Source organism: Pleurodeles waltl, chromosome 5 (genome assembly GCF_031143425.1).
Source record: "Pleurodeles waltl isolate 20211129_DDA chromosome 5, aPleWal1.hap1.20221129, whole genome shotgun sequence".
NCBI classification, from domain to species: Eukaryota; Metazoa; Chordata; class Amphibia; order Caudata; family Salamandridae; genus Pleurodeles; species Pleurodeles waltl.
In genome coordinates this window covers 1,260,106,391-1,260,125,994 of record NC_090444.1, presented here as the reverse complement: position 1 = coordinate 1,260,125,994, position 19,604 = coordinate 1,260,106,391, and positions in this window count along the sequence as shown.

The following is a 19,604-nucleotide window of genomic DNA, read 5'->3' as shown; positions in this document are numbered from 1 at the left end:
AGTTGCGTCAGTGCCCCTGCCGCTCATGGGGTAGCGGTGCTTCAGATGGCGGTGCCCTGTTCAGCGGTGCTTCAGATGGCGGTGCCTTGTTCAGCGGTGCTTCAGATGGCGGTGCCTTGTACAGCGGTGCTTCAGATGGCGGTGCCTTGTTCAGCGTGCTTGAGATGGCGGTGCCCTGTTCAGCGGTGCTTCAGATGGCAGTGCCTTGTTCAGCGGTGCTTCAGATGGCGGTGCCTTGTTCAGCGGTGCTTCAGATGGCGGTGCCTTGTTCAGCAGTGCTTGAGATGGCGGTGCTCTGTTCAGCGGTGCTTGAGATGGCGGTGCCTTGTTCAGCGGTGCTTGAGATGGCGGTGCCTTGTTCAGCGGTGCTTGAGATGGCGGTGCCCTGTTCAGCGGTGCTTGAGATGGCGGTACCCTGTTCAGCGGTGCTTGTGATGGCGGTGCCCTGTTCAGCGGTGCTTGAGATGGCGGCCTACATTGCAGGGTCTCAGCTGCTGGCGGTCCTTCATGGACCAACTGGCCTTTTGCTGGCGGTCCTTCATGGCCCAGCTAGGCTTGTGCTGGCGGTGGCCTCCTGGGCAGCAGGGCTTGTGCTGGCGTGGCCTCCTGGGCAGCAGGGCTTGTGCTGGCCGTGGCCTCCTGGGCAGCAGGGCTTGTGCATTCGGTGGCCTCCTGGGCAGCTGGGCTTGTGCTGGCCGTGGCCTCCTGGGCAGCTGGGCTTGTGCTGGCGGTGGCTTCCTGGGCAGCAGGGCTTGTGCTGGCGGTGGCCTCCTGGGCAGCTGGGCTTGTGCTGGCGGTGGCCTCCTGGGCAGCTAGGCTTGTGCTGGCGGTGGCATCCTGGGCAGCTGGGCTGGTGCTGGCGGTGGCCTCCTGGGCAGCGGTGATGATGGTGGTCTTCTCCTCCGTGCTGCTCTTCCCAGACTTGCCGGATTTCTTGTGGCCCTTCCCCACCTTGGAAGGTGTCACAGCTGACTCCACACTCCCACCGGGACCCCTGGGAGCGGCTTTGGTGGCTGGAGTCTCCCCCCTCTCCCGCTAGGCACTGGCCAACTTCTGATGCTTCACAGGTGGGGGACTGTCTGTGCTGTGGCTCCGTGCCACACTGGCTGCCCTGGTGGCCGGTGCACTCCACATTCCGGTGACTACAGGCACCACTGGTCCTGGAGATGTTGTGGCTGAGGTGCTAGTTCGGGACCTAGGAGACGGACGGGGTGGGGGAGGTGTGGGAAAGAGGTCAAGGGTGGACAGGAAAAGTTTTTTGGACACACTGGGACGGGTAGCTGGAGTGGGTTTGGGAGTGGAGGAAGAGGTGGTGGCTGTAGGAGGTGTACGTTTGGTGACTTTGGGTGAAGGTGCATGCGCTGGAGGCTGTTGTGAGGTGGATGGCTGTTGGTTGGGTGTGTGCCTGTGTTTGTGTATCTTCGGAGGGGGCATCACAGACACACTGGGAGAGGACACAGGGGACGTGTGAATGGTAGTGGGGGTGGTGACTGCACTTGAGCGGGGTGTGGTGGTGGGTGTTCTGGAGAGGGACGTAGTGGCTGTAGAGGTAGTGCATGCAGGTGTGAGTGTAGACGAGACTGGGAGGGAGGAGGGGGACACAGTGGAGGCAGTGGATATTGGTGTGTCTGCATGTGTCTGATGCTTGCGTGAGTGCCTGTGGGATGTGTGGTGCTTGTTTGCCTGAGCTTCCCTTGGGTGTTGAGGTGTGTGCATGTTGGTCTGTAGGTGTGCTTGGGATAGGCTGAGGTACAGGGGATTGGGTCGGGGTTGAGGAAGTTGGAGGGGGGAGGCTAGAGACGGGGACAATGGCTGCCATCAGTGCTGAGGCCAGAGTCTGAAAAGCTCGGTGAAGGGCCACCTGACCAGAATGAATGCCCTCCAGGAATGCATTGGTTTGTTGCAACTGCCTTTCTACACCCTGGATGGCATTCAAAATGGTAGACTGCCCAACAGTGAGGGACCCGAGGAGGTCAATGGCCTCCTCACTGAGGGCAGCAGGGGTGACTGGGGCGAAGGTGATGCCCACCCTCCTGGGTGAGCGGGCACGGGGCAAAGCCTGAGGGGCTGCTGGGAGGGCGGTGCTGGTAGGGGTGGTGGCGGCTGTACCTGTAGATGGGGGGGGCACAGATGTTGCCGCCACCACAAGGGAGCTCCCATCAGAGGACGAGTCCGTGTCGCTGGTGTCAGCTCCTGTCCCCGCTGTGGTGCTCCCCTCGCCCTCCGTCCCACTGGTGATTTCAGACTCCGTAGTGTCGCCCTCCAGGGCCATGTGGGATGCAGCTCCCTCGTGCTCCGGTGCCACTTCTCCACCGCCTGATGATGCTAATTCACACAAGAACAGGGAGACCAAAATAAGGGGGGGGAGACAGAAGAAAGACATGTTGAGTGCATGCATTACCGCTACTGTTGGCGGACACGACAGACACAGAAGCCCCCTGCACTAAGCCGCGCTCTTGGGCTCCACTGTTCTATTTCTGGGAAAGGGCCTACAAGGCTATGTACGACATCTGCACACATAGATGACACAGGGGCATGACTAGCTGTACTTGGCACTCTACAGAGGTGGGGTGGGGTGCCACATGGCCTGCCTTACGGAGGGGCCTTGCCTAGGGAACTCACCCTGGCCTAGGGGAACCCACAGCCCACCTCCCCCACCCAGACACCTCGTAATGCGCGCAAAGTCAGCAGAATGAGAGTGTACTCACCCCCTTGTGTCTGCTGTGATGCCCTCAAGCACCCATCCAACTGCAGGTAGGCCACCGCCAGGATCCTGAACATCAGGGGGTCATGGTGCGACAGGCACCCCTCCCACGTTGGGAGGCCATCCCCAGCTGAGCCTCCGCCGTCTTCTTGCTCCAGCGGCGAATGTCCTCCCATCTTTTCCGGCAGTGGGTGCTCCGTCTGTGGTAGACCCCCAGGGTCCGGACGTCCTTGGCGATGGCACGCCAAATATCTTTTTTCTGGTGGGCGCTGACCTACATGGAATGTACAGGGCAAAAAGAGAAGTTATTACCAACTGCACCGTCAAATTGATTGGCCCCCATCCCTACCCTTGCCATGTGGCACATGCATTCATCTTCTTTCATGCACGCTGCACTCTCCCCCCTTCCTTCTTACATCCAGCCCTCTCCACACAGGCATAGCCCATACAACATGCTCCCTGTGTACTTACCTGTCTGTCTGGAGGACCGTAGAGTAGCGTGTACTAGGGGAGGACCCCATCCACAAGTTTCTCCAACTCCTCCGATGTGAAGGCAGGGGCCCTTTCCCCAGACACTCGAGCCATTGTATCTTCCAGACCGAGGTCACAGCAGCACTTGCAGTGTAGGTCCTCTCCTGTCGAAGATCAGGTATTGAGTGATTGAATAGATAGAAAATGGCTGTGACATCCGCGGCGGTGCATACCGTCACCACCGGCGTACATCGTAATTGGCTCCTGGGACCTATAGGGTCCAATGTTAACCAATGCAGGAGTGCGCCGCGGTCTTTGACCGCCTACCGCGATGGTGTACAACGCCAGCGCAGTTACCTCACATCCCATTGTCCCACTTTACAGGTCAGACAGCCGCCATTTCAGGGGCCCACATGGCTTAATTTTCAACTGCGTCACACACACCTAGGCCTAGACTCAACACACATACAGGCCACCTTTTGTGTATGAATGGTGTTCTGTGTAAACTGTGGGTACGTACCTCTGAGTTGTTTGATTCTGTGCTCGCTATTGTCCTTCATAGGCACCGTCCGCTGGGACATGTGAGGAGATGGCGGCATCCTCCGGTGTACGGACCGTTGGTGGACCTGTCGACAATGGAGGAGCGACATTTGATTATCACATACAGGCTTGACCATGCCACAATCCAGGAACCGTGTACCCAGTTGGAGCCAGACCTGATGTCAGCAATCCGTCATCCCACAGGAATCCCCCCTCAAGTGCAGGTGCTGTCAGTGCTCCATTTCCTTGCAAGTGGGTCATTTCAAACTACAGTGGCCAGGGCATCAGGGATGTCCCAGCCTATGTTTTCCAACGTATTGTCCAGAGTGTTGTCTGCCCTTCTGAAACACATGCGGAGCTAAATCGTTTTCCGTCAGGTGGAGGATTTGCCTACAGTGAAAGGGGATTTCTATGCCCTGGGACATATCCCCAACATCATAGGTGCCATTGATGGGACACATCTGGCTTTGGTACCCCCCCACAGGAGTGAACAGGTGTACAGAAACCGGAAGAGTTATCATTCTATGAATGTACAGATGGTATGTTTCGCAGACCAGTACATCTCCCATGTTAATGCCATGTTCCCTGGCTCAGTGCATGACGCTTACATCCTGCGGAATAGCAGCATCCCTTATGTGATGGGTCAACTCCAGAGGCACCGTGTGTGGCTATTAGGTGAGCAAGTAATTGGGAATGGTTGTCTGGGTCTGGGGATATCCCTCCAGGTTAGTGCCTGTCTAACAGTTGTCCCTCACCATTTGCAGGTGACTCTGGTTACCCCAACCTGTCATGGCTACTGACCCCAGTGAGGAATCCCAGGACAAGGGCAGAGGAACGCTACAATGAGGCCCATGGGCAAACTAGGAGGGTGATCGAGCGGACCTTCGGCCTCCTGAAGGCCAGGTTCAGGTGCCCCCATATGACAGGTGGATCCCTATTCTACTCACCAAAGAAGGTGTGCCAGATCATCGTGGCCTGCTGTATGCTTCATAACTTGGCTTTGCGACAACAGGTGCCTTTTCTGCTGGAGGATGGTCCAGATGGCGGTGTTGTTGCAGCTGTGGAGCCTGTGGACAGTGAAGACGAGGAAGCAGAGGAAGAAGACATTCAGAACAGGGACTCAGTGATCCAGCGAAATTTCCAGTGAGACACAGGTAAGAATGCAAACCTGCCTACTACATGTATTTAAACACTACTACCTCTCTACTGTGTGTCGTTTTCACCCAGCGTATGGTCACTGAGTTGTCACTTTCCCTTACGATTTCACAGATGCGGGTCCCACTGTGTGACATCTGCTTAGATTCCTCATGGACTAGAGCTGTGTGACATTGGTATGTTGACATTACAATTGAAAGAGCATTTTGTCACTGTAATTGCTAAAACACTATTTTGAAATCACAGACAGACTCCAGATTGTTTTGTGCTTTAAGGGTGTTTATTTAAGTGCTCAATATTGGATGGGGTTGTAAAATGGTGAGGGGTGATGGTGGAGGAATGTCCATTGCAGGGTCCAGTCTATTAGTCTCACAGGTGCATTGCCCAAATGGGCATAGGAAGTGGAGCTGGGGCAGTTTAAGGATGGACAGGGTGCCAAAGTGGGACAGTAGGATTACAATCAGGGTGGTCTCATTTCTTGGCGGGGGTCTTGGCATTGTGCTCTGTCTTTGTCCTGGATCTCAGGGACCGTTTGTGGGGTGGTTCTCCCTCTGCAGGGGGTGGGGTGCTGGTGTGGTGGCCCTGTGGCTGGGCGTCCTGTCCACTAGCGCCGGCGGAGGTGGTGGGCAGTTCATCGTCCATGCTAGTGTCAGGGGCCCCTTGTAGTGCCACAGTGTCCCTCCTGGTATTCACATGTTCCTTCAGCACCCCTACGATGGTGCCCAGGGTGGAGCTGATGGTTCTGAGTTCCTCCCTGAAGCCCATATACTGTTTCTCCTGCAGGCGCTGGGTCTCCTGAAACTTGGCCGGTACCGTTGCAATCGTCTCCTGGGAGTGGTGGTATGCTCCCATGATGGAGGAGAGGGCCTCGTGGAGAGTGGGTTCCCTTGGCCTCTCCGCCCCCTGTCGCACAGCAGCCCTCCCAGTTCCCCTGTGTTCCTGGGCCTCTGTCCCCTGGACCGTGTGCCCACTACCACTGCCCCCAGGTCCCTGTTGTTATTGGGGTGGTGGGTTATCCTGGGTTCCTTGTAGTGGTGGACACACAGCTGATTGACGTGTCCTGGGGACGGAGGTATGGGTCTGCTGGGTGGGTGCTGTGCTGGTGTTTCCAGAGGGGGGAAGATCTGTGGTGGCCTGTGACTGTGTGAGGGGAACCGACTGTCCCGAGGTCCCCGATGGGCCGGGCTGGTCATCTAGATCCAGTTGGACAGAGCTGCTGTCATCACTGTGGGCCTCTTCTGTTGGTGGTGTGGACATTTGTGGACCCTCCTGTCCGGTGACGTTGGGTAGGGGTCCTGCAGGGGTATAAAAGGATGGTTATTACATCTGTGTGTGTCATGGTGTGCAATGGGTGGGTGACTGTGTACCCCAGTGCTTGCATTCCTGTGTGGGACCTTGTGTGATGATGGTTTAGGGGGTTGTATGGGTATGTGCAGTGGGCATGCTTTAGTGTTGTGTGTCCATGCTTTGTTGTTGCATGCAGAGCTTGGTGTTGGGATGGGTGGTTTGTGATGTTGGGACATATGTGAGGAGTTGGGGTGCTGGGGGTGAGGGTGGGGGTATTTGATAGCATGCAGGTAGGGTGGGGGTTGTAATAGTTAAGATTTGACTTACCAGAGTCCATTCCTCCAGCTACTCCTGCGAGGCCCTCAGGATGCAGAATCGCCAAGACCTGCTCCTCCCATGTTGTTAGTTGTGGGTGAGGAGGTGGGGGTCCGCCGCCAGTCCGCTGAACCGCCAGGTGGTGTCTGGAGACCACGGAACGCACCTTCCCCGTAGCTTGATCCACCTCTTCCTGATGTCCTCCCGATTTCTTGGGTGCTGTCCCACTGCGTTGACCCTGTCCACTATTCTTCGCCATAGCTCCATTTTCCTTGCAATGGAGGTGTGCTGCACCTGTGATCCGAATAGCTGTGGCTCTACCCGGACGATTTCCTCCACCTTGACCCTGAGCTCCTCCTCTGAGAACCTGGGGTGTCTTTGCTGTGCCATGGAGTGGTGTAGGTGATGTGTGGGGTGGAGTGTGTGGTGATATGTGTGCTGATATGTAGTGGGGTGTTGTGTGAGGTGCGTGGAAGTTCTGTGGGTGATGGTGTTGTGTGCCTGTGGATGCCAGTATTGTTGATGGTGGTGTCTCTCTCTGTGCTTCTTTCTCAATTGTTGTCGTAGGGGTTTGTGGGTGATGTGGGTGTGTGTTTTATATTGTATTGGGTGTGTGGGAGTGGTGTGTGTATGTGTATCAGGTGTGTGTATTTTGAATTGTCTAATGTGGCTGTGTTTTGTATGTGTGTGTGTATTTTGAGCGCAGCGGTGTGTACTGCCAATGGAATACCGCGGTTAAAAGACCGCTGCGTGGATTCGTGTGTCGTGATAGTGTGGGCGTATTTCTGTTGGCGTGACGGTGGAGGTTTTGTTTTCGCCAGTTTATCACTGACCTTTGCTGTGGCGGACTTGTGTGGGTGTCTGAATTTTGGCGGATTCCGAAATGTGGGTCATAATAGCTGTGGTGGATTTCCACAGCCGCGGCGGTGTGTTGGCAGTCTTCTGCACGGCGGTAAGCGGCTTTTACCCCCAATGTTGTAATGAGGGCCAATATGTGATTCATGTTGGATGTATGTAAAATGTCTGCAATTCAGGTCCCAGATCTACTGACACTATGGGGGTCATTCTGACCCCGGCGGGCGGCGGGAGACGCCCGCCTGGAGGGAACCGCCAGAAGACCGTACCGCGGTCAAAAGACTGTGGCGGTCATTCTGGGTTTCCCACTGGGCTGGCGGGCGACCGCCAAAAGGCCGCCCGCCAGCCCAGTGGGAAACAGCCCTCCATGAGGATGCCGGCTCCGAATGGAGCCGGCGGAGTGGAGGATGTGCGACGGGTGCAGTGGCACCCCTCGCGTTTTTCAGTGTCTGCAATGCAGACAGTGAAATACAAAGTGGGGCCCTCTTACGGGGGCCCCTGCAGTGCCCATGCCATTGGCATGGGCACTGCAGGGGCCCCCAGGGGCCCCACGACACCCCTCACCGCCATCCTGTTCCTGGCGGGCGGAACCGCCAGGAACAGGATGGTGGTGAGGGGGTCGGAATCCCCCATGGCGGCGCAGCAAGCTGCGCCGCCATGGGGGATTCCCAGGGCAGCGGAAAACCGGCGGGAGACCGCCGGTTTTCCTCTTCTGACCGCGGCCGAACCGCCGCGGTCAGAATGCCCAAGGGAGCACCGCAAGCCTGTTGGCGGTGCTCCCGCGGTCCCCGGCCCTGGCGGTATTTACCGCCAGGGTCGGAATGACCCCCTCTGTGTCGGCTTTCATGTGCAAACTGTTATAGTGAGATTTCATTTCCAAGTCAAGGGCTTCATTTACAACAACTGACGAATCACTGCATTGTGGCAGCGATGTGCCAAAAATACTTGAGCTGCAGCAAGAAAGTTTGCAACACCATGGATGCATCATATTTACAGTACGGCACACAATGGCGTAGGGTCTCAGGATATGTCAGAAATACTGACGCATCCAAGAGAAGGATACCGAAACGCATCCAGTCAAAAAGTGATGCATTGCTGAAGTTGGTGTGAGAAAAGACGCAACTTTGGCAATGCATCAAAATCCGAGGCACTGCGTATGAGCAGATTGACCCAAGGAGCCTAATGTGTGAGGACCAATGGTAAAGACTGTAAAATGGAGCAATATCACTTTCAACACTTTTACATTTGTCCTGGATGTATGCAGTATTGCTATGTGTCACATTACAGTGGCCTGGTGTACGTTTGTGTATGGAGAGACCTGAGTATGTGTGACGTAGTGAGTGACAGTGTAATGTAAGTGAATACAGGTATATGTTGGAATCTGAAGTGGCAATACATGTATAACCTACCTTATGTGCCCAATTACCTGTTGTCCATTACCGTACGCAGGCCTGGTCTGCATGAAGAAGTGACAATCCTGGCCTATCCCTTAGAAAAAGTACACAACATCACATTGTTTTGCTTCATTGGATGATGAAACTATAGATACCATGGTCCCAGCTTGGTCCGAGGGCCCTAAAACATGATTGTCACAAAGATGCTCAAAGATTCTCAAAGATGCGTCATATATCGGAAAACTTGTAAATATCACTGCATCAGTTTTAAGTAAGGAACGCCTATCCTGTATGCATTATAAACTGCGTGGCATAGTCAGTAAAAGTGCAGGTATTTTTTGATGCAACCGATGAAAAACTGACGCATTGGTTCCAAAGCGTAATTTTGTAAATATGGGGCAATGTGCGGCAGAGAATGAGCCATCGATGCGTCAAAAAAATGCAAGCTCCTTGTAAATAAACACCTAAATGCTTACTTTTGTTGGAAAGTTGCCTAAGATAAAGAAAAGTGGTCATATGTAATACTTTGTGCTACTTTAGGTCAAAGGTTGTACCATGGGTGTTATGAGGGCATCATGCGCATTCCCTTGCAAACACTGTTGGCCTTTGATGCAATTCCCTGTCTACTAACACTTATAGACAGAGAGAAAAACTATGCCTCCCGGAAGGAGGCATAACCGTGGAGTAAATTGTAAAAGTCTCCAAACATTTTCAAAGCTCTGTGTGTTCTGCTCTATACAAATTCTTAAATTATAGTTTTTGTACTGGAAGGTTCCCTACTAGTACACAATCTAGGCTTGACAGATTGCAAACAGACACAAACACACTTTTACAGTGTTACAAGTGTGTGTTATTTTGGCACATGGCAGCCTAAAGTGCACCAGTGCTGGGAGAGAGAAAGACAGCATCATATCTTAGTAAGTATGGCGCTTTTTTCTCTCCCTCTTTGATGAAATGAAGCACAGCAACTTTGGTTTCTGTGCTGCTCCAAAACTTAGCAAATCCTCCAACTATTTTAGAGCATTCTGTGATTGACGTGTGTTGTCATGCAACTCTGCTTCCTTTCACACAAAAAGCCATTTGATATATAATCATTGTGTATTTATACTATTCTTGATAAAGTGTACTAATTTTATGTCTCGGACATATGCACATGGTTTAGATGGTAATATATGTTTTGACAAAACTCTCTCGTGGATAGTCAACAGTGATAACATCCGTCCATGTTGTATGCTCTGGCATGCCTTGTTAATTTTGTGCTAAGAGGTCTTGAGTTTTGAGTCTTTCTTTGCTGTTCCACAAAGCTTTTGGTATTTCATATTCCACGGACAGGAATGCAAGACCCTGTTTGTCTGTGAGTTCAATCAAGGTTTATGTCAACCCTTAATGGAGGCTGACTACTGTCCTGTCACATGTTTAAGAGATGACTGATAATAGGTGACATCTGATTGATAGGCAAAGGCTTTTTAATCTGTGGTTGTGACCCTAGGATAAACATCTACCGACCCACTAGGTAAACCTGTGCAGTTTCGCATACCTGGGTATACCTTTCTTGTGAGTGTGCTTGCATTTCATACAGTGTTAGATAGATCCAGCTTCCCTGGCCTTGAAGCAGTGTACTTCCTAGCCAGATCCTCATCTGACAACAAAAGCCTGAGCTGAGCTGGTTTATTTTCTAGAAGGACGGGATGCAGACCTGTATGGAAATAGATTATACCTTTTCATTTGTGGAGACCAGTCCTTTATGCTAAGCTGAGAGAGAGGAGAGAGCCCTATGCTGGAAATGTACAGTAAGCATCATACTGGCCACTGGCACCCTCCATATTTATGTTGAAATATCTGGTAAGAAGTGCTATGCACTTGAATATTAGTGTTGGTAACTGTTTTACAAAAAGAGCTACACCTTTCACTTTCTCTTTCAAAATAAGTTCCTTGAATTCACTCTAGATTTCGCTTGAGTCCTGTAGCACACCTCAGAGAACTCACCAGACCAAAACATCTAGTATTGCAGTATCCGCCCCAACTAGACAGGGCCCAAGGTTACCTTGCTTTTGCTTTTGAAGACAAAATGCTACACTCTAAACTAAGAAAGACGCTACTTTAACCAGAAGGGCATACAGCAAAGCCCAGGTAACTGAAGTCCTTCATGGAGGAAACAAATGAAACTGAGGGCATCATTTACAAGGCTTTGGTGGCACACTGTAACACATGAGGGTCTTTTTTTTTACACTCCGGTGGCGCAGTGTGCCGGCTCATATTTACAAGGCAACTCAAAGTCACCTTGCATGGCTTTTCATGTCCTTGTACATATGGCTCCCTTTAATGCATAACTCTGTGAAAGGGCCATTCTATGGGTGTTGCTGTCGGTGTTCCCACGCAACACCCATGGAATCTGATGGAATCTGCTGCATTCCCAGCTTTACAAGGCTGGCAATGTGTCAGATTCCTATGCCACCTCAAGGGTGGTGTTAAAGTGGTGCAACAGGGAGAATTAACATTATTTCTTTCAGTTTTTTCCTCTTTCCATGTGTGCAGCATTCTGCGGCACGCATAGAAAGAGGAAAACACATTAATGATTGTTTATGTGCAGGAAGGTGTTCCTTTCTGTACATAAAAAATCATCACTACGATGCAGGCACCCTTTTACCATAGTGCAAGGGTACCTGCATTGTCGCTATGTAGCAGTTTGTGCTCCAGCACTGAGGAAAGTACATGGTGGTGTCATATTTCTATAAATACAATGCATCCCTGCACATTAAAAATTATTCATCACGGTGCAGCAAGCTGGCTTGCAGTACCATACTGCATAATTTCCTCGTAAATATGGTCCTGTGTTTTTCAGGAGTCACAAGCTTCTTGCAGCATTGTGTCTGTGAAAGAACAGAAGGACGTTTGATAATCCAGAGGGATGAGGACATGCAGGAGATATTTAAGGACTCTGTCTATGGTGGTTCAGAATGGCGCTTAAGGTGCTATGACTTTGTGCACAGCCCTGCATTTCTTGTCATTGAAGATGTTTCCTCCTTCAGCCCAGGCTTTGGGATAGCATTCCATTGTTGAGGCTGGCTGTCTGGATTCAATATCTCCTGTACGACCTACAAACCTGTGGAAATCACATTTTATAATTTTAGTTTTAACCTTACCATAAATTTCACTTCCAAGTGATAAGTGGGTGCTAGTGGGAATAGTGAATGCTCTAGGTCCTGTGGATATCCTTGTCAACTAAACTTTTTTGAAAAAGGCCAGCTCTTCATGTAGTAAGGACACTAACTTTGAAAGCTCCAGGGGACTTACTACAGTTACTAATTAGAACATATATGCCCCTACTTTACACCTTGATTTAGGAGACCTGATGAAGCTGTAACTTGTGTCCCTCTAAATGATTTTTGAGGATCCAATGTATCTAACCTCATTAACACTACACTGGAACTTTGATTTTGATCTAGTTTTTTGTCACAATGGGCCCACTCTTTTACTTCAGCTCTGAATCCTAGTTCTTTGTTTTTGCAGTAGTAGGTTTCTTTGCATCTTCAGAATTTACTTGCTGGACTCATACCACCCAATCTGTTCCTCTCTGACTCAAGGACTCTGATTAACTAAGACAAACATAAAGCTGTTGAAAAGGATCCTTAATACACTGTAGCTTTTTTAGTTGCATGCTTCTTCCATTGTTTCAAGACTATAAACAAAGATGCCATAAGAGGAATAAGACCTGAATGCTTTAGAGGTTAGTTGAGAATTCATCTACTGTTTAAATACTGAAGGCAGCATGGCTACTTAGACTCACAGACTGGTCAGAGCTAGAGGCTTTAGTGTGTCATTTACAAGAAATGAAGCATCGCTGACACAACGTCCAAAATGTTAAAGCTGCGGTACGACACAGCCTAATGCCATGCTTGCGCTAAATTTATAAAACGGCGCACCATAGTGTTGGGAACTTGACCACATCAACAAAATGACGATAGACTATGCATCATGTCAGAAGCAAAAATTACACTACTGCTGCAAAAGTGAGGCTAGGCTGAATTGCAGCACTAAATGTGCTGCCAACCATCCTAGCGTCACTTTTGAGCACCAAGAGCATTAAAAAACTGTTGAAAAATGCCACTGTTTGAAAAACAAATAACAGGACACACTCCAGAAGCTGAAATGCAGAACCCAGGATCCCAGAGACCCCAGGACAACCCCAACAGCCCCAGTACCAGCCAGGATGTCCGGACAGACTCCCAGGAGGAGGGGGAGAGGAAGAGGAATTGCATGTTTAGTGAGGAAGAGAATAACATCCTGATCACTGAGGTGATGGAGCACCAACACCAGCTATTTGACGCCTCAAAATTTCCATAAAGGAGGAAAGAGGCCATATGACAGCCCTTTGTGGAAAAGGTCAACAGTGTGGCATAAGTCAAGAGGAAAGTGATCAAGTGTTAAAAGCGCTTGCACAGTTGCAAGCACAGGACAAAGGAGAAACTGGCCAGCAACCCCAAGGCAGCATTGCAGACTGGAGATAAAAGTCCAGCGCCACAGGAACAGCTGGATGAGTTGGAGGAAATGGTGGTAGTCATCATCCCTGAGGAGTTGGTGGCAGGACATGACACTGTGGCATATGACAAACAAGAAGAACCACAGGGTAAGTCGCAGCGAGGGGCAATGTGGCAACAAGGCAATCTCATAAGGAGCAGGCAGCTATGTCCCAGCGCTAACCTGCACTGTCTACAGGCCAAAGTGTAGTATACTGGCACTTCTATGGTTAAACAGCAAAGACATGTAGTGCACACTGACCTCCCACAATTTGCACAGCCCAGTCCAGATCCGTCACCTTACTCCCTTCATTGTGTGAAGTTTAGCATCAGTCCAGGTTTACCTTACTTTGTATTTTGCTACTTGAAGTGCAATGTACAAAAATACTCACCACAACTAAAACCCCCAGAATACACAGCAAAAACCATGGACCTGAACTATACACCAAGCATTCACTCTGCTACCTTGCACAACCAGACTGTTATAATGCAGGACACCTTGCACCATGGAGTTACTTGGCCTCACTTGTGCCCATGCACACTAACATAGAATGGAAATCCTCAGAATGCAATGGCTGTGTCACAGTGCAAACAACTCATCTGAGAGGGGGGCTAGTTGTGGGTGATGGGATTTATCCACACACAGGGACATGGCAAGAGATATGGCTATGTTACCCGGCATGCGGGGTGAATGCAAACAGGTGTCAGCTGCCATGGAAGGATCCACTGGAACTCCTCAAAACTAATCAATTGGAGGAGAGATGCAAGAGATATACACCACAGGACCATGTGTGTACAACCCCAGGATGATGGGTGGGCCTGGCGGGCCACTGCTACTGCTGTGCCATGTAGGTGCTAACTGTGCATGTCAAAATTACATTCAGTATGAATGGGGAGACTGTGCATACTAGGGAGGGGGGAATGAACATGTGTACTGCATTGCAGCTACACAAATACACATGCATTGCTGGGTCTGACTGTGTTTACATGTCATGTGGACCTGGAGGAACATGTAGCATGTGAGAGGAGGGAGTCTGATGCAACACTATCTCATGGTGCCACATGTCAAATCTGGAGGATGTCAAACAGGGACTTGGCAAGGGATACCAAGAACAACTTAGCCATCACAAATGATATATTTAATGGAAGAACTCAGGCGGAAGTGGGTGGACCTATTGATTTGGGGATCAAATGTAGGTTCTTGTCACCATTTACACCACTACTACCATGTGGGGTGATGCCTCACCAATAGCTTTCTATAACAAAGCAACATGTTGCAGCATTGGATATGGTCATGCATAATCCATGTGTTGTAGGCATAAGAGAATTAAAGTATGATCTGGGCAGCATCTCTATGTGGCACTTACCCATGTACCAAGACCCAAAAGTGTGAAATCAGAGGATGCATGTACATTTACAATGGCGTGGGCCTGAGTCACATGGCGTGTGACACTCTGCAGATAAACAACTCTGATCATGATGAAATGGAGAGAATTTCAGTGAACTTAACCTACCCAGTAGGACAGGAACCTTCCCCTCTGTGTAAGCACACAGTGCTTGTAAGAACAATGCAGAGATACTGGCATCTATATTGGGAGTACTGTGAAATTTCTCATCAATACCCACGCCTAACAGGTGTACGACACATCACTGTTGAGCTGAAAGTGCTACATCTGAAACCTTGAATGTCAACCTGATTACTCGTGTTAACATCTAGCAGAGATCACTGTTAAGATATCTCTATCTCATTGCAGAGGATGAACCCATATCTCCTGGTCAGCTGACTGTTCTGGACTTTTCCGATGATGTGGATGACCAGCTGCAAATTAGACACCCGGACACCCTCTAGGAAATACTGGGCACCATCCTGACACCATCTCCAGTCACGGGGAGACTTGACTGCATTGCACAGTCTCCAGATGATCTGCCCAACATCCAACAGACACCACCTGCCAGCCCACCCAGAGCCTGGAAACCCAGGACCCGCAACTTACATTCCAACAGACAGCAGTAGAAGTTCAGCGGGAACTGGCACATCAGGTGTGGGTGGGAATGGAGACCATGATGGGCACCCTAGAGGCAGTCCATATGTGCCTCAGTCCGAATAAGGACAACCTGGCCACCATACAAGGCATCTACTCTCCGCTCTGTGGCCTTCAGCAGTCCCTGGCTGACATCGTTGGTGTCTAGAAGCAAAGACATGAGCAAATTTCCTGCCAAAATGGCACAAGTGAGGTTGCCAACAAGCTTGGGGCAATCACATACATCTTGGAGTCCATGGAGCAGAAGCAGGACTCCTTCATTGCCACCATGGGTGCCTACCACCGTGAAGTTGCTGCTGTGCTGCAAAACCAGCAGATCCTCCTTGCTGCTGTGCAACCTTATGTGTTGCCACAGATAAAAGCTGCCATGGACATTGGATCCAAATCTTTAGCCCTTGATGTGTGTGTGTCTTCCTCTACTTCAACACCTATAACACCCCTATCACAGAAGGCACCACGTACTTCAGAGGAAGAAGATGTGGACTGCACATCTATCACCAGAAAAAGTGCCCAATAGCATTTTCCTGTGGCTTATACCCACTTTTTCCTTTCCCTAGTGCTTAAGATCATGCCAGTGTCGGAACAACTGGCACTTTTCCCATTTGACACTCCCTCTGTTGTCCTCTCACATTTGTGGACTGTTATTGTGGCCAATCTACCCTAATGACAATGTGTTCCTCTCCTACACATGTTCCATGACATGTTCCCACCATGGACTCTGTCTGGACATCCAATCCCTTGAAACACCTGTTGGGGTTGTTGTCTCATGAAATGTACCACCGTACATCACATAGGGCCTCATTCGCCAGCCTGGCGGGGCCCGCCAGAATACCGCTGCGCGGTCAAAAGACCGCCGCGGGTATTCTGGGTTTCCCGCTGGGCTGGCGGGCGACCGCCAGAAGGCCGCCCGCCAGCCCAGCGGGAAACACCCTTCCATGAGGATGCCGGCTCCGAATGGAGCCGGCGGAGTGGAAGGGGTGCGACGGGTGCAGTTGCACCTGTCGCGATTTTCAGTGTCTGCATGGCAGACACTGAAAATCTTTGTGGGGCCCTGTTACGGGGGCCCCACGACACCCCATACCGCCATTCTCTTCCTGGCGGCCAAAACCGCCAGGAACAGGATGGCGTTATGGGGCTCGGAATCCCCATGGCATGGAGGATTCCCCAGGGCAACGGGAAACCGGCGGTACACCGCCGGTTTCCCGCTTCTGACCGCAGCTGTACCGCCGCGGTCAGAATGCCCATGGGAGCACCTGCTCCCGCGGTCGTTGGCCCTGGCGGTTTTTACCGCCAGGGTCAGAATGACCCCCATAATTTCTCACCTGTAAATAAAACCACTAACTACAACCTGAGGGTTGCATGTGTTTCTGAAGCACAACCAATTTGAACATGTTGCGTTGTGTGAAGCAAATACACTGACTACTTGCCAAAGGGACATGTGCATATTGGAGCTAGAGACAAAGGGCCTGATTCTGAGACTGGCGGGCGGCGGAGGCCGCCCGCCAGTTTTCCCCCGACAAAATACCGCTCCGCGGTCGCAAGACCGCTGAGGGTATTTTGAGATTTGCCCTGGGCTGGCGGGCGGCCGCCAAAAGACCGCCCGCCAGCCCAGGGCAAATCTACCTTCCCACGAGGACGCCGGCTCAGAATTGAGCCGGCGTAGTGGGAAGGTGCGACGGGTGCTGTTGCACCCGTCGCGTATTTCAGTGTCTGCTTTGCAGACACTGAAATATTACGTGGGGCCCTCTTACGGGGGACCCGCCAGGAACAGGATGGCGGTAGGGGGTGTCAGAATCCCCATGGCGGCGGAATTCCGTAGGGCAGCGGAAAACCGGCGGGAGACCGCCGGTTTTCCCTTTCTGGCCGCGGCTGAACCGCCGCGGTCAGAATGCCCTTAGGAGCACCGCCAGCCTGTTGGCAGTGCTCCCGTGGTCGGTGACCCTGGCGGTCACCGACCGCCAGGGTCAGAATGACCCCCAAAGTCAGACAGGCCGAGTGAGACATATTTGCTGAACATGACATGTATGTTGACTAGCAAGCAGTTGCCGAGGCTCCCACGAAATGGAGTACAACAGGTATTATGCAGTCATTGTGAAAGCTGATGTAACTCACACCACAGGTGGCTGGTCTAAGCATGGATAGTAGTAACCAAACAACATTGCTGTGACAAGCAAATGATGCAAGTGTGAGTCTGTAAGGGGCAGGCATCAGTGTGTGAGTAAAAATCATTGGTGTAGGGTGAGTGCAAGAACAAGAAGATCCCACCAGTGCATGTCCCATGACTTACATACACAGAGCTACTGTTTATGAATACCTGTGTTGAAATGTGCATTCACATCCAGATTGTCACATACACTGATCAACGATGCTTGCAGATAGCTCTTGTGATTCCACGGAAACCTGACAAGTTCCTGCCCATCGGAAAATCACCTAGTCACACATGTAGCCAAATACTGCTAGCAAAGACAGAGGCATGTTTTTAACATTACCTGCGCAGACATGGTAACTCCTACACAGGAAATCATGATTGAGAGTCATCTGTAGCAAACAACAAAATTTAATGAAACCTTAAATATATCTCATTAAAACTACCTAACCTTCTAAATCTAACTATCCTAACCTAACCCACACTACCTTATACTAACTACTACCTAAAGCTATCTTAACATAACCTACCTTTTTCTATACATTTAACACTACATGGTAAACATTAGCACCCCACCCTTCTTAAAACACACCTGCAGGCAAAGACAACAGTGACTACATCTATACATAAACAAACTAAAATTTTATGTCCAAAGAAATTTATTTTTTGTAATTTGTTTAAAAAATTTTTTTTTGGTATTTTTTCATTTGTTACAACCATGTAACTTACACACCAATGCCTCACCCACTAACAAGTCCTAATAAAACCATCCCCCTCAACGTATACCCACCCCTACTAAAAACTACAAAGTACGAAATCTATCATACACTACACTAACTTACCTAAACTACGCTACCTAAAAAACACCTACAATAAGAATAACTACAAGGGGAAGGGAAGAAAGGGTCCTTTTGGCTCATCCTGCATCTTAGTGTTTCTGCACAGCCTGCTTAATCTCCTGGAGCAGGATGAGCATACTGTCCATCTTGTGCTCCAGGCTGGCAACACAAAGCTTGAGGTCCGCTACTTCTTGACGCATGTCCTGCTCAATGTCCTGTGACAGTTAGCATTGTATCTATATGATCACATGCCCTTGTGACCTATGATATATCGGCATGACTACAAGACAAGTTAAGGTTTGCATCAGTGAACACCGCAGCAAAATTAGATGCGGTCGTGCTGCCACAAAACTAAGTACCCATTTTATCAACATAAATCATTCCCCTGATGACTTGTGGTGGGTCATCCTTGGGACCTTTATAGGCCTTAGGATAGACCCCTGATTTCTATTAGAGAAGGAACAGCGCTGGGTCTTTAAACTTAAAACCCACATCAGAGGCCTCAATGATGAGATTCCTTGGACTGATTTTTATTCTGGGAGGTGATGACACCAATTGTCCTTGTACCTGTTGGCTTCCCCCAGAAGAAAAAAGAATAACAATTTAAAAAAAAAAGAAATTTCTGTGTTGTTTTTTTCCCCGTTATTTCTGTAGTAGGACTAACAGGGGTTCTGCCTTGTGATCTAGGATAGCTAATATGTTTGAACCTTTTTTAATGTTAAAAATATCACTCTGGGGCCATTTATACCCCATGTGTATACCAGATAGATCGGCCCAAAAGTACTCCCTCCTTGCAAGACATTGCACTGTGATTGTAGAAAACAAACACTGTGGTCAATTATTGAACATGATTTGCCCACCCCTGGGGAACCAAGGGGAGATTTATATGTAAAAATAAGGTAGATGACCACTTTGGAAGTACATTTAATTCCAAACTCAATTTTGCACACATTTCACTTTTTGAAGACAGTCTGCAAGACGGCTACCTTTAAAAATGACAGCAGGCAACACAGCAGTGCACGTTCCAGCGCAGGAAATCTACTGGAAATCTATTGGGTCCTAAAAAATGTTATATATTAGGGGCTTATAGGTAGTTTGAATCCCCCTTGAATTATTGCCTACTAGGGACTTACATGAGTCTGTCATTGTCAATTGTAATTTGTACCACTTTACCACATACCTTTTATTGAGAGCACTGGACCTGGGCCTGGTTAGCAGACCCAGGGTACAGTCAGGGTCAGTTACCACCAGTATCAGTCAGGAAAATTGGGGTGAACATGCTAAAAGGATGACTTTCTCACACTGTGACCAGTCATTAATTTGCATTCACACTGGTTGT